The sequence below is a fragment of the Typopeltis vanoorti genome, chromosome 22 (assembly GCF_054136105.1).
Source record: "Typopeltis vanoorti isolate ZY-2024b chromosome 22, IOZ_Tvanoo_1.0, whole genome shotgun sequence".
In the NCBI taxonomy this organism is placed as follows: Eukaryota; Metazoa; Arthropoda; class Arachnida; order Uropygi; family Thelyphonidae; genus Typopeltis; species Typopeltis vanoorti.
Genome location: NC_143570.1, coordinates 13,737,547 through 13,751,576, shown reverse-complemented (window position 1 = coordinate 13,751,576; position 14,030 = coordinate 13,737,547). Strand labels below are relative to the sequence as shown.

The following is a 14,030-nucleotide window of genomic DNA, read 5'->3' as shown; positions in this document are numbered from 1 at the left end:
GAAAAAACCCTATAAGGATTCCCCTCGTAATGACGAAAATCGAACCCTGTTATTACGAAACCAATTATTACTATTATTATCTCAATGGAGTCAGAAAACTCATCAAGAGTGATCCGTTATTCATACAATACCTATCGTACCTCTCCTTATACTTGTTTTAATGATGAAGCACTCACAACCACAAGAAATGATAAATAGTGATGTAGAGATCCTTCAGGAGACTTAAATAGACTAGCAGTATGAGCAAAGGTGAATGGATGGCAGTTTAATGTGGTCAAGTGTATGGTGATGCATTTTGGGAAGAACAGATCAAAGCTGTGTACTATATTGGTGAAATTGAATTACTGAAAACTGATAAGGACAGGTTCTTTGGGATGTTTGTGAACAGGGAGTTGAGGTTCTGAGGGCATAATATTGCAAAGGCAACCAAAACAGCACATGGTTACACATTTTTGCATATATATATATATATATATATATATATATATATATATATATATATATATACTGTTACAATCTTCACCTCCCTCCACACTACTCAAAGAATTGTTCGAGCTAGGTTCCGTTAGTGGTGCTATGCTCAGTTAACATTCACGTATTTATCAGTACAGAAAGAGTTATCTAGCTATATAGATTAACATGCAATGGGGTGATTGAGAACCATGTAGCTGTAATAGTACTTTGCAAAGTTGGAATACAGCCACCTGTTATTTTCAACATGCTAAAAACCACTCAAAATCAGTAGGATGTTTGTGTATCAGACTATTAACCATTATATGATACAGAAAACATATCTGACTGCCAAAGAAGAACAGGTCGACCACACTGTGTTAGGATGCAAAAGCTTATGAGGGATGTGAAGGCATGCTTCCACTATAATCCTAAGAGAACACAGAAAGTGATGTTGCAAGAGATGAACACATCTCAGAAAATGATGTCGTGTGTACTAATTGATGATCTGAGGTGAGAGCCTAATGTTCTACTGGACACTTCCTAACACCACAATTTATGCAATGGGGGGGAGGTAAAAATCAAGGCACTTCAACAGTATGCAAACAACAGACACAGAGATATCCTCTTCACAGATGAGAAGATTATATATGCCTTGGATGGTCGCACAACACATGCCATAGCACCCAGGATTCAGAAAGTTCATCACCCCACTTCAATGATATCCAAGTTGCATTTCTGCAAGAAAAGGGTCAAAATTTGGTGGTCCTTTTCTACAAGAAAAGGGCCATCTAAGTGTATCAAGACACAGTGCCAGAACCTGTGATATGGTCCCTGAACACCTTGTTTCACAGTAGGTAGTGGAACTTCCAACAGGACTCAGCCCCTGCATACAAGGCAAGGACCACACAACAGTGGTTGGAGGCAAATGTGCCCAACCACATATCACCATCTGATAGGCCATCTGGAAGTTCCAATCTGAATCCACTGGACTTCAAATTGTGGTCGGAGCTTGAAAAAGAGAGAGAAAGTAGCCTGAAGGAAACAACATCAAAACATTGCCAGCCTGAAGGTGGAATTTGAGCAAGCGGTGGCAGCATTTCTGTTGGATGTTGTGTGTGCTGCAATTGTTATGTAGCCTCACAGACTTCGGGCATGCATGAAGGCAAAAGAGGGACATTTTGAACATTGTGCTGTTACATGCATGTTATACATGTAGTTTGTGTGTGCTGAAAGCTGTAAAGAATTTGCTGACAGATTAAAGGTTTATGCAATGTTCAAGTTGTAACAGTATTTATGGCTAGACCAGATACATGGTTGTTGAAAAGACACTGACAAGCAGTATAGGGAGGCTACTGTTTCCCTTGAATACAGCCACATCTAGACTACTATGTGCAGATCTTTTTTTAAATCCTAGAAATGCATTTTAAAAAAAAATTCATTACCTCTTAGACTAAACAGTCTACTTGCAAAGGTACTTCAAAACTACAATATGATAACCAGAAGTATGTATCTTACACTTTGTGTTATTATATTTTACTACCACTTTTTTTAAGGCAATGAACTTCTTAAATATTCAAGCCAATGTACAATGAAACTTAAAATGATAATTTCATCAATGATCAATTGATTATGAACTAATTGATCAGGGAACAGCATCTGATCATGAAGAAAATAAAGCTTGTGCATATTCACTTTTGGTTATATGTATTACCAACCAATACAAAACGGACATTGGTAATTACGCATGAGATGTTATCTTTCAATTTGTTCTCCACACAATGTACTTCAATCAGTGACGTAAAGAGGCAAATCACAGCAAAGGAAAATGGGTTGCTGTGGTAGAAACAACCGTCACAGAATTGCAGGATTCCTTAGGAAAAAACGTTAATCTAACTTTCCTGAACAACTGATGACCAACTGTTATGTAACTTTGGAATCACACTAAGCCAAGTTGTGCAAGACAAAACTAAGGTATATAAAAATTAGTTTGACTGGTCAGAGCTCTGATGATAATATCGACAATTTTAGCAACAACTAAAAACATATTTCACAAAGAGACCTCGATATTCTGAAAGTAATTAAAGTGAGTACGAGTTTACCCGTATTGCTATTTTAAGATACATCACAGAAAAAATTCGGGGTAATATGCAACCACCATTCCATTCAATAAACACATTTTACACAAATAACGAAAATCAACATTACCATATTTCCCTCCGAAAACACCCAGCGCCTCGGTTAGTAAAGAAGCGAAATGTTGATTATATCTTTATTGCAGGCGTATTGTTGTTTAAAAAAAAAAAAAAAAAAAGTTTACGAAGTTTAGTTCATAGGCGTGAATAAAGAGAAATATGCATAACTTCGGCAATTTATAAGATGTTTTTTTTTTTTTTTCAGTAAAATTTCGCTGTCGGTCGAATACACAATACAGCTCATCTGTGGATAGCGATGTAGTTCACTTCAGTGCAATAGAACTTTACTTTAAAATTGGTGCAGCCAGCACAGAAGAAAGCAGTTTCATATTGTTGGTATTAGTGAAACCTGGCTATCAGAATCAGATATAGTAAGTGGGATCGAGTCTAATGGGTATACTATTTTTAGGAATGACAAAAGCGATAGGAGACGAGGAGAAGTACTACTCAGGGGAACTCGATCATCAACGGAGGAATGAGAAAAATGCGAGTGAAAGTTCAGCTATGGTATGCAAAAGTGATAAAGAATGGATTCGTTGCTTTATTGAATACGATGTGGCCTAAGATTGTTGGCATTAGTGAAACCTGCCTATCAGAAACAGATATGGAAAATGGGATCGAGTGTAATGGGTATACTATTTTTAGGAATGCCAGAAGAGATAGGAGATGAGGAGGAGTACTACTACTACTAATTATTATTATTATTATTAGACACCTCCAGGGAGTCCAAAGACTCATCGAGGGAGGGCACCTACTCTACAACTCTGTCTCCATGCCCATGCGCGATTACCGTATCCGCGTATCCGTTAGAGTGAGAGGAGTTATGGAATATATAAAGCCCTGGCCAGAAAGCTAAATCGGAGTATGAAAAGAAATTGGCCATGCAAGCTAAAGTCAATCCAAAAGAAATTTATTATTATTCCACAAGCAAAAGAAATAATGAAAGAATAACTTTATCGAATGCAAATTGTACTTGAGTGTCGGAAGCTAATTGGTGCTCCCTTTGCTAAGATATATCAACCAGGTGTATGCACAGATGAAGAAACTTCACTGTGCTGTATATCTAGGCGTTTCCACGTCTGAAGGGCATCTCTGCAAAAGTTGGCCAGGTGTATCGACACTCGCGCTGTTGATAAATAAATAAAGAAATGCGACATAAATACCGATCATTCTATGGTTGTTTTTTATGTGGCCTTTCATGATATTGACGGTTTCTGAAAAACGGGATATGAAAGGTTGATGTAGGAGGTTAGATTGCATTGATGAACTGTTCTGAAAAGGCTAGAAATGTCAATGTGTGCCTGTGCACACCTGCTACTATTTGATTAATGATTATTACTTCCCCCCTTTATAGATGAAGTAGCTCGTACTATGGCCCATTTTGCTTATTTATTTAAATCATTAGACTAGTGCATCCCAGTTGTTGTTGTTTTTGAAATAATGCATATTTATTTCACAGATAGAAATGTGTATTTCTGATGTTGATTCCGAGATATTTTTTATTCTCGTGAGAACAGTAGCCTTGCATAGATGAGTCAGAGTTTCCTCACGAAAGTCCTATAGTTTTGTGTGGAGTTGTGTATCAGCAGCCACATCGGTCTAAAAGCGCCAGTTCTCATCTGATCACTAAAGTTTAGCAAAACTGAGACCAGTTAGTATTGGGGAAAGTGACCACCGGGAAACCATAGGTGCTGTTAGCAAGACAATTTCTGACTTTATCTCAGAACTTGTGTAGGATGCACACGCCACTTCAGTGGAAATGGCATGTGCATCCAGAACGCTAGGCTGACTGAAAAATGAGCATTCAAGTTTGATTCTGTTCGCCGAGTAGAGGAACTTTTATTGACTCAGTAGCGCAATTGGAAACACAACGGTACGTTGCGCCCTTCGATGGGAAAAGACCTGAGTTCAATTCTCGTCGTGACGAGAGAATTCTTCATATGGGAGTTTTCAGTTGAAGGTGAGTTAGTCGATCTCCTACGGAGGTAGCAGGGTTTTTTTCCTCAGAAACACAGGTTTTTCATCCCTCATACAGCCAAATCAGCCATGAGAACATATATGCAATTTAAGACAAAGAAATGGTGTTGGTGATGGGCGATAAATGACGTTGGTGGTAGTTTGTGTAGTGGGAGAATTAAGTAGTAGTAGTAGTAGGGAGAGATTGTGTGATGTTTGTAATGGAGTGGAATAGAGTTCCCCATGAGTCCTTGGAGGTGTCACGTCATAATAATAATTTGAATTCGTTCCTGAAACTACTTATATGCGTGAAACGTCTCACGAACTGCTACAGTGACATCATCGACATATGCTATCAAAGTCAGTGCTCGATAAGAAGGAATCAAAGAATAATGATCTTTGCTGAGCATGGTGTTCAATCTTCGCAGGAAATAGAAAAGGTCCTATGGCAATTGGGTAAAGAAGGCCAGATAGTGGGTAGCCTTAGCTTATTCCTCTCTCTTATTGGCAGAAGTATGACGAGTCTTTTGTAGACAGACGTGAGCAATGAATATAGTATATTGATTGCATGAATGATGTTGGGATCAAAGCCATAGACTTGCAAGCAGTTGAACAGACAGGTAATTAGATCAGATAACTTCTCTTAGTTCAGTGTAATAAGGCCTATTCTCTCGTTGTTTATGCTGGAATCTTTGTATGAGATTTTTCAGGTAAGTTAGCCGATCTCCTACGGTTTTCAAATAATTGATATGCTTATCAGATCTCTGATGAAGTGAAGATTGTCGTGATTGATCTGTTTTGGATGGCATAGTTCTGGTGTTTGCTTATTATCTCCTCTAGTACAAGTTTAATCCTGTTAGCAATAACTTTGGATATTATTTTTCAATTAGTGTTCATGTATATGGAAATAGGCCGCCAGTTTTCGAATTTTGGTGAGATCTCCTTTTTTTTTTTTTTTCAGGATGAGATTAACTGTTATTTTCATTCTTCTTGAGAAACCATTCGTCAAGGTACACTCTCGGGAAAGACCAGTATCCCTCGGACAGGCTGGTAAAATGCATTGTTGAACTGTCTATCCCTGTGACTTGTCTTTTAAACTGCAAACGTTGATACCATCACAGATAAATTGATCATATTCACATAAAACGGTGTACTGTGATTAACGAATGGAACTGAGACAGTTCCAAAATTCTTTTAAGCATGATTCCCAGGTTCGAACAACTACTAGGCATTTCAGACCAAAATGCCTTAGTGTAAGGCATTTTGGTCTGAAATGTAAGGCTCCCTATGAAAATTCCATAAAATTGATAAGTGGGAAGGCAACCGATACTAGAATAGCCAGACCAAATTTCTAGGTGTAAGTCAGTTCTTCTAGTCCAGAGATCGATATTATATATATATATATATATATATATATATATATATATATATATATATATATATATATATATATATATATATATATATATATATATATATATATATATATATATATATATATATATATATATATATATATATATATATATAATATATATATATATATATATATATATATATATATATATATATACTTCATTTAGAAGAACTTCTAACATTTTTACTAAAATATCAGAATCTAACAAGATCAATTACATAGTGAACCAATTTTATAGAGTTCGAAGAATTAACGGGATGGGAGTGAAATGGATGGGCTATCTTTAAACAAAAAGATTATGTGGAACGAATACTGTGTTCATAAGGATGATGTCAGTTAAGAAATTATATGGCACAGGCTAAAAATGCAACTATTGTATGGAAAGATGTGTATGGGGAGTTAAAAAAAAACTAGCTCTGCAAACTAAAGAAACTCAAAATAGTGCCTATAATCATGTTTCAAGTAAAAGAATGAATAGATGCGAAAGAATGCTTTTCTTTATGTGGATGATATGTGACTGGCTGATTCAGAAGAGTTTGTTCAACTAATGATTAGCCATTTTGTTAAAAACTATCAACCTGAGGTGTGAAGATAGATCACAATACAAAAAAAGGGTTGACAGAGATTCTATAGTTCATAATGAATAATAGATATTTCCTATGGGAAAGTCATGCTTGAATAACTGACTCACATTTTATACTAATGTTAGAGAGAAACGTTGAGATAGAAAAGGAGAATTGATACACCATGATACTTTTAGAATTACTAAACGTTTTGACCATGAGAGGCTGTTGCATATGTTGAAGAATTATAGGATTAGATTATAAACAGCTAACAGCAGTAATTACAGAATGATTTTAATAGGCTATCAAGATATTGATTATGATCCAACCAACAGACAACTAAAGAAATTAAATTCTCTCCTAGATGAAGTCATCAGTTTAGATAGAGACACAATTGAAAGACTTAAAACTCATTTTGCAAAACCTCCTAGATTTTATGGTCTTCCTAAAATACATAAGATTGACTTTCGTCTTCGTCCAATAGTAGATTGTGTTGATTCTCCTACTTACCGTATAGCAAATATCTAGCTAAATTATTGAAATCTCACATAGGCAACTCTAGTTCCTTTCTTAAAAACTCCTCAGATTTCTTAGAAAAATTGTAAAATATCTCATTGCAACCTACGGATCTTATGGTGAGCTTTGACATAGAATCTTTATATACACATGTACCTCTCAAGGAGACTTTAAAATTACTGGCTAACATCTTTCCATAAGATATTATAAAACTATTCGATTTCGTAATACACTCTGGATATTTCTTATGTCAAAACAAATTTTAGCCAAGTAGAAGGAACAGCCATGGGAAGTCCTCTCTCTCCTGCTTTAGTCAACTTTTATTTAGAATATCTAGAAAAAGTCCTCTTCTCATCTATTTTCCCTCAACAATCCTTTTGGGTAAGATATATAGATGACATCTTTACTATATGGCCTCACAACAAGGACTCTTTACCTTCTTTTTTAAACAGTATCAATTCCTTACATCATCGTATAAAGTTTACTATGGAAATGGAAAAAAACAACCAGTTATCATTTTTAGACGTTCTCCTCATCCGGTCAAATTCAAATACTCTTACAACTACAGTTTACAGGAAGCCAACGTTCACAGGTTGGTATATTCTTAAGGAATCAGCCCATCATCCTTGTCAAAAAACAGGAATTATGAAATGTCTAATTAGAAGAGCCAAAACTAATTGTTCTACTTCTAATTTTCTACAGAAATAACTTTCTACTGTCCAACAACACATGAAACTCAATGGCTTTTCCGAAAAGAGTACTCAACATCTTCTCGATTCTTATAATCCACCACTAAACAACAAAGATTCAATACGTCGAGTTCCAATTCCATACATCTCCCGGATATCAGAACGTATCTCAAGAATTCTGAGAAATATGAGTTAACAGCTACGTATTCACCTGTTAACAAATTATCTTCCCATCCTTCTCGTAAAGTCAAACGCTCAACTAGGTCTCTTCCTGGAGTTTATCAAAAATCCTTACAACTGTGATCTCTGCTATTTTGGACAAACTGGACGCTCTCTTGAATAAATAATCCAAGAACATCAATCCTCCATTCATCATAGCAAACCTGAAAAATCTGGATTGGCTTAGCACGGGATTGAAACTAACCACACCATCATTTGGTCAAAAACTCGCCTCTTACATGGATCCCGTTATAAATTTGAACGTTTATTCAAAGAAAGCGTAGAGGCCTTACTCCATCGTCCTAACCTCGATCGGAATGACTGTATATATCTGTATCAAAAATCTGGGAAAGTCTAATCAGGATAATTCATTAATTCATATTAATTTTGTTATTTAATATTATTAATTAATATCTTTATTTCAATCATGTCTCTGCTTAATAACATTCCCTTTAATACTTAGTGATATAACATCACGTGGCTTGTTCTGTTTTTAAATGATCTATTGTTCGTATTCCACCTTGTATTTTTTAAAACTGATCTTGTAGTGCCACTGAAGATGGTCTGCAATTTTCAGACCGAAATATTTGACTAATTAAATATCTTTCTTGTGTTTACGTGCTTATATTATTCAATAACAATACTATTTGTTCCTGTAGAGAGGGGGGAAAAAAAGAAAGAAGTTTGTTTCAGTGAAGATTATAGTATAAATATCAACATTCTTAAAATGGAATATGCGTGGCCATTTAGCTCTAATCAACTCTTGGAGAGTAGTGAGCACTTAGCCTCATCCACTACCGAATCACAGAAGAGCTGGCCGAAGACTATTAGTGACTTTAATTGGCATCCGGCAGAGGAGAATATTGAAGACAATTCCTCCGCTTCATGGTCCAAATCTTAAAACTCTGTATTAATGCTAATATAGTGAGTCATGCGGTCGAAATGTCTTGAGTTTACGAGATGAAAAATCCGAATTTCTTGAAGAAAAAAATCTTTTTCCCGTGCAAGAGAAAGACTTACTCGGGAGTAGGTCTGAAATGGCATTTACAATCGATGCAAACGCCATTATATATATATATATATATATATATATATATATATATATATATATATATATATATATATATATATATATATATATATATAGTGTTAGGATTTGGAACCACGCGATGGCGGCACTTGTAAGTCAATAGCCGAAGACATAGCTCATGGCCCAAGATTATAATTAGTGAAAGTCGGGCCAGCTATCTCTGACCTTTGGCAATCGGTGGAAATTTAACTGTTCCCTCAGTCTCCTAAAGTTAAATAAGGCTAAAATGGCCTCACCTACTTCCTGCAGAGGAAGAAAAGGCGTTGGCGGAGTTTATCTTAGCAAACATCGAGAACAGTAAAATATCATAGTCAATAGTCAGCTGTATAACTCCATTTCGACAGCTGACGTTAATAAATTTTTACATTTATGGTTTCTACTTGTATATTTCGCTTGTGTAAAATGGATAGGATTATCGTTTAAATAAATGGAGAGCGTGTATATGAAAAAATATATGAAAAAAGTTATAACTGCCTATATGGTGCATATGCCTTTAGCAATTGAAAAGATGTCAAGAGATTTCTCGGCAATCTCTAATAGTTAGTTCCTGTATACAACTGGGATACGCTTTGGCGTCCATTACGCTACGCTATACTACAAGAAGACTATTATACGTGTGATTCTCTTCGTCTCAATAGTTTTTTTTTTTTTCAGTTTTAGTTCCTAAGTTAATCATTGCACAGGAAAATAGAAAATATCCTACCTACTTTCCTGGGCAATGATTATTAAACTTTTATTCCTGAAAACTGGATTTTCACTCAAAAATTTACTGTATAATTTACACTATTTCAAACAGAACAACATATCAGTTAATGTTTAGGAACACAAACTGGAGGAATTGTCTTCTATGCTCTAGAAAACGAAACTCCCCAAAACCATCATTACTAATAAACAGAACTCGATGAGACAAAGGAATGAACTAGTTCTTCCAGATTTCATAAATTTCAGTTGGGTCAAAATCATTTCTTCTTTATCTCCATTAGTAAATAAAAGGTGTTAAATAATTTCTTTCTTTTTATCTGATAGTCTTCTTCTCTTCAGGTTATAGGCCTAGTGGCCTGCTACGGAGCTATCTTTAGTCCTAAGCCATACCCGTCCTGAGGATAAGGTGGCTAGCCCTATGCCTCTTGGTGTGTCCTATGTCTGTAGCTACGTGGCGTGTGTTCAGGGAGGAAATTTGCCTGCTTGCGGGAGAAAAACCCTGCAGTCTACGCCCAAGACCGGCTAACTTGGTATGTCTGAGAAAGAGCCTTAAGCTCCTCACCTTCGGAAATTGAACCCGGGACACTCCTTTCCCAGGCATATGGTTGCGAAGCGCATAACCACTCGGACATCTGATAGTCAAATTCCTGGTATGTAAGAACTATACACAATCCTTTCCTGGAGATACAATAAAATATGAAATTATTACTAATTGATTATTAATAATTTTCTTCCTAATTAGCCTGTTACCTGTCAAGACTTTATTAGTGTCAGAATCGCATAAGAATCTTCTACAGCACTTTTTTCGTGAATGCATTCACTCCACCTAATTCTTGGCTTTCTGAATCTTTTCCTGTCCTATTTTTTCTAACTTTTTTTATTTTATTTTCTATTTTTCTAACCTTTCCTTTCCCCTTCTGTTTAAGTGATCACATTGCTCAGGACCTACTTATGCACAGGTGCTACAGGCTCTAGCGGGGGTGATACCGAAAAATCATGGCGAATTTAAGGGAAAATGGTGGAGTGCCCTCGAACACTCTAGCGCCTCGAGAAAAGTGTAAGGTAGGTTGGTTAGCATATCTGCTCTCCAGCCAAAAGGCTGCACATTCGAATCCCACCGTGGGCACGGACAGGGCCTCCATTGGGCCAAATGGGCTATAGCCCAGGGGCGTCATTGATCCAAGGGCGCTTAAGAACAGAGTATGTTGAAATTTTTTTTTTCCTTTCAATTTTAGAATTTTTTAAGTTAACTATAAATAAACTACCTTTATTATAAATATTGAATTAAACAAAAGTGAATTAAATAAAAATGTGCAATGTCGATATATTTTAAAATAATTTTTTTTGCAATGAAAGTTATTTAATTATTGCTCAATCGAATGTGATTAAGGAGGCAAATTTTTTTAGCCCAGGGAACTCAAACTTGTTAAGACGGTCCTAGGATAAGGTGGCATGGATGTTTGCGATTGTCTGTAAAAATACTAGTGGTGATGATATTGGTGTAGTTGCTGTTCTTTGTAGTTGGTGCCCTCCCTCGATAAATCTTTGGACTCCATGGAGGTGTCATGTAATAATCTTATTTTTAAATAACTCCGACACTAATGTCACCTGTTAAATCACTTTTTTTTTCTTTTTTTCTTTCAGATCTGCGGTTTTTGACTATTTTACTTTTAATCCAGCTCTCAGAATCATAAGCTAAACTTGGAACATTATATTGTCTTATATACAGGTAGTTTATCGGATGCACTTATTTTTCCCTTATTCCATAAATATATATGGTTAGATCCCTCCCATGCTACCTTTGATTGTTTACTATATCGATATTTAATTTGCATCTTCACCAATAAACAGTGGCTACTTAATTGAAATTTTTCACAATTTCAATTAATTTATTAATTTATTGATTTTCATGCCAAATTTGGTGCTGAAGTGATTCAGTTTATTCTGCAGGATTCTGCAGAATTCTTTAAGTAAAGAATCCTGCAGAATTCTACCGGATCTATTTAAGAATATAGCATCATCTACATAAAGAACTGATCAGGAGCGCGCCGGCCATATGTGCTATGTGTGCGACGCACACAGGTACCAGGATAGTATAGGCGCCAAAGGGGAGGAAATGCTTACAAAAAAAAAAACGTTTTTTAAAGTGATTTTTTTATTAGAGGGGGAGGGGTAGAGGCACCAACTAAAGTTTTGCACACAGGCGCCGGACACTACTGGCGCGCCCCTGGAACCGATTTGAATATACGTATTTGGAACGCCACTTTCATAATGTGATCGACATGGATGATGCATTACAGGGAAGACAACGTGTACTTTTGCCGTACACATGGTATTTCATGAAACTACCTTCCTGTAGCTCCTTTAATTCCAATTACAATTAAAATATAGACTGCATATTGTTCTGTATAATGTCCGATTTACATCATATAACTGTAACCCTTTTGAACAGCTTTGTTCATAGCTTAATTGTCGCATATCCCCTACCAAATCTACAAATTTTAAATATCAATGGTTTTATAATCGTATGACGTTTTATAATCGATTAATCTTTTCTCAAGTCTGCATGTATAAATCTTACCTGGAACACTGCATACGAAGAATATGAACCTGCATGCAAGAATTTCGCTATGTATTTCTCATATTCAGATTTAACTTTCTTTTTTTTTTTTTAATAGGTCGGAGAGCGTTATTCCAGTTATCATGGAATAGGCATCTCTGAACCAGGCCTTCTGAATTGTGCAGAAAATTATTAAAGAAATTACTCGAAACATCTGAATATCTTTATTGTCAGGAGTTTATATTCCTGTAGTATTCGTAATTATTAAATTAATACTGACTAAAAACCAAGTGAAAAAGTAAATCAATTTAATAAATTAATGACTAGGTTAGTAAAACACTATTTCGTACTTCAGATTGATGCAATAAAAATAAACAGATGTATTAACATAAAAATTTCTAAATAACAAACAGTCTTCTTTATTTGTTTTTGATTAATATGTTATAGTCTCTAATAGTATGAGTTCTATAGTCGATTTTCTTGAAATTACGGGACGAAAACCCCGAGTTGCCGGGAGACAAAACCTTTGCCTCTGAGAGGGGCACTTTGAACCTTAGCCTATATGTCCTTTTGACTTTTTTTAGTATTTTTGGTGTATATCGAGAGGGGGCGGCGAAAGCTCCAGCAACGCCACTGGGTCGAAGAAATGCTTAGAAAAAGTTCCTCTAGTTAACGACTAGAGATGAACCTCGGCCTATCTCAGGGCTGAATAAGCAGCCACTTCTGAGCTACACAGGCATAGCCAATTCAGCGCTTCTCAAACTGTGGGCCGAGATCCCCCCCCCCCTTGGGGGCTATGAAATAATGAAAACAATTTTTAAATGTTTTAAGACTAAGTGTGCCATGTCAAATATGTATGTAAGACGCTAAAAATGTAATATTTGCATTTGATTTTTGCAATATTCGCTGTGTATGTTTTATATTGAATATAAATACAATATTATAATAATATATGTCTGTATTACGATTTTTTTTTTCCCGATGGGGACCGTGAAATATTTTACTTTTTCCAAAGGGGCCTTTACATCCATAAGTTTGGGAAGCAATGACCTAATTCATCAATCCGTAGATCTCATATATATATGTTACCGCTAAAGCTCGAAAGCCGTTAATGTGCACATTTCTTAGCTAATCTGCAGATTAACTGATTTGCTCCATTAAGGTGCGGAATCAAGGGTTTTCCGCATTTTACCTAGTAATGTGCACATTAACGGCTTCCCTATCGTTAAAGTTCAAAAGTTTGTTTCTCTCATTTCCTTTCCCTACTCCTTCCCCCCCTCTCCCTCCACTTTTAGTTTGGTTTCGCCAGTGTCATATGTTTTGCAAATTCATTTCCTTAATTGTAATAATATTTTAAACCGTTTGATTCTTTGTATTATAGTTTTTTAATTGATTGATGATTGATTCTATCAACTAATTTGTTGATTGTATTAACTTGATTCTTTAGATATCGAAAAATAAATAAATAACATTATGTTAATTTAAGCGTACAGAAACGTTGCTGTTGTTCCAGCAAAGATCTTATTTTCACTTTAACGAGTGCCTAGTAGGTAATGTGCAGATTATCTAGATAATTTGCAGATTACCTAGGTAATTTGAGAAATGAAACAATTTTCGGCACTTTAACGGATCACCCTAGTTAATCTGTAGAATAACTGATTTCTGCACTTTAG

The 14,030-nt window shown here is 35.7% G+C and overlaps 1 protein-coding gene across 3 annotated transcripts in view; it reads right to left on the bottom strand.

Annotated features, from left to right (window-relative positions):
• asl (chromosome segregation ATPase asterless) overlaps window positions 1-2,016 on the bottom strand; it is a 385,090-nt gene extending 383,074 nt beyond the window's left edge. For all 3 annotated transcript variants that reach the window (XM_090412113.1, XM_090412114.1, XM_090412117.1), the window contains exon 1: window positions 1,896-2,016. The gene's annotated coding sequence lies outside the window, so the exon portion shown is untranslated. The remainder of the gene's footprint in view (window positions 1-1,895) is intronic.
• Window positions 2,017-14,030: the final 12,014 nt, after the last annotated feature.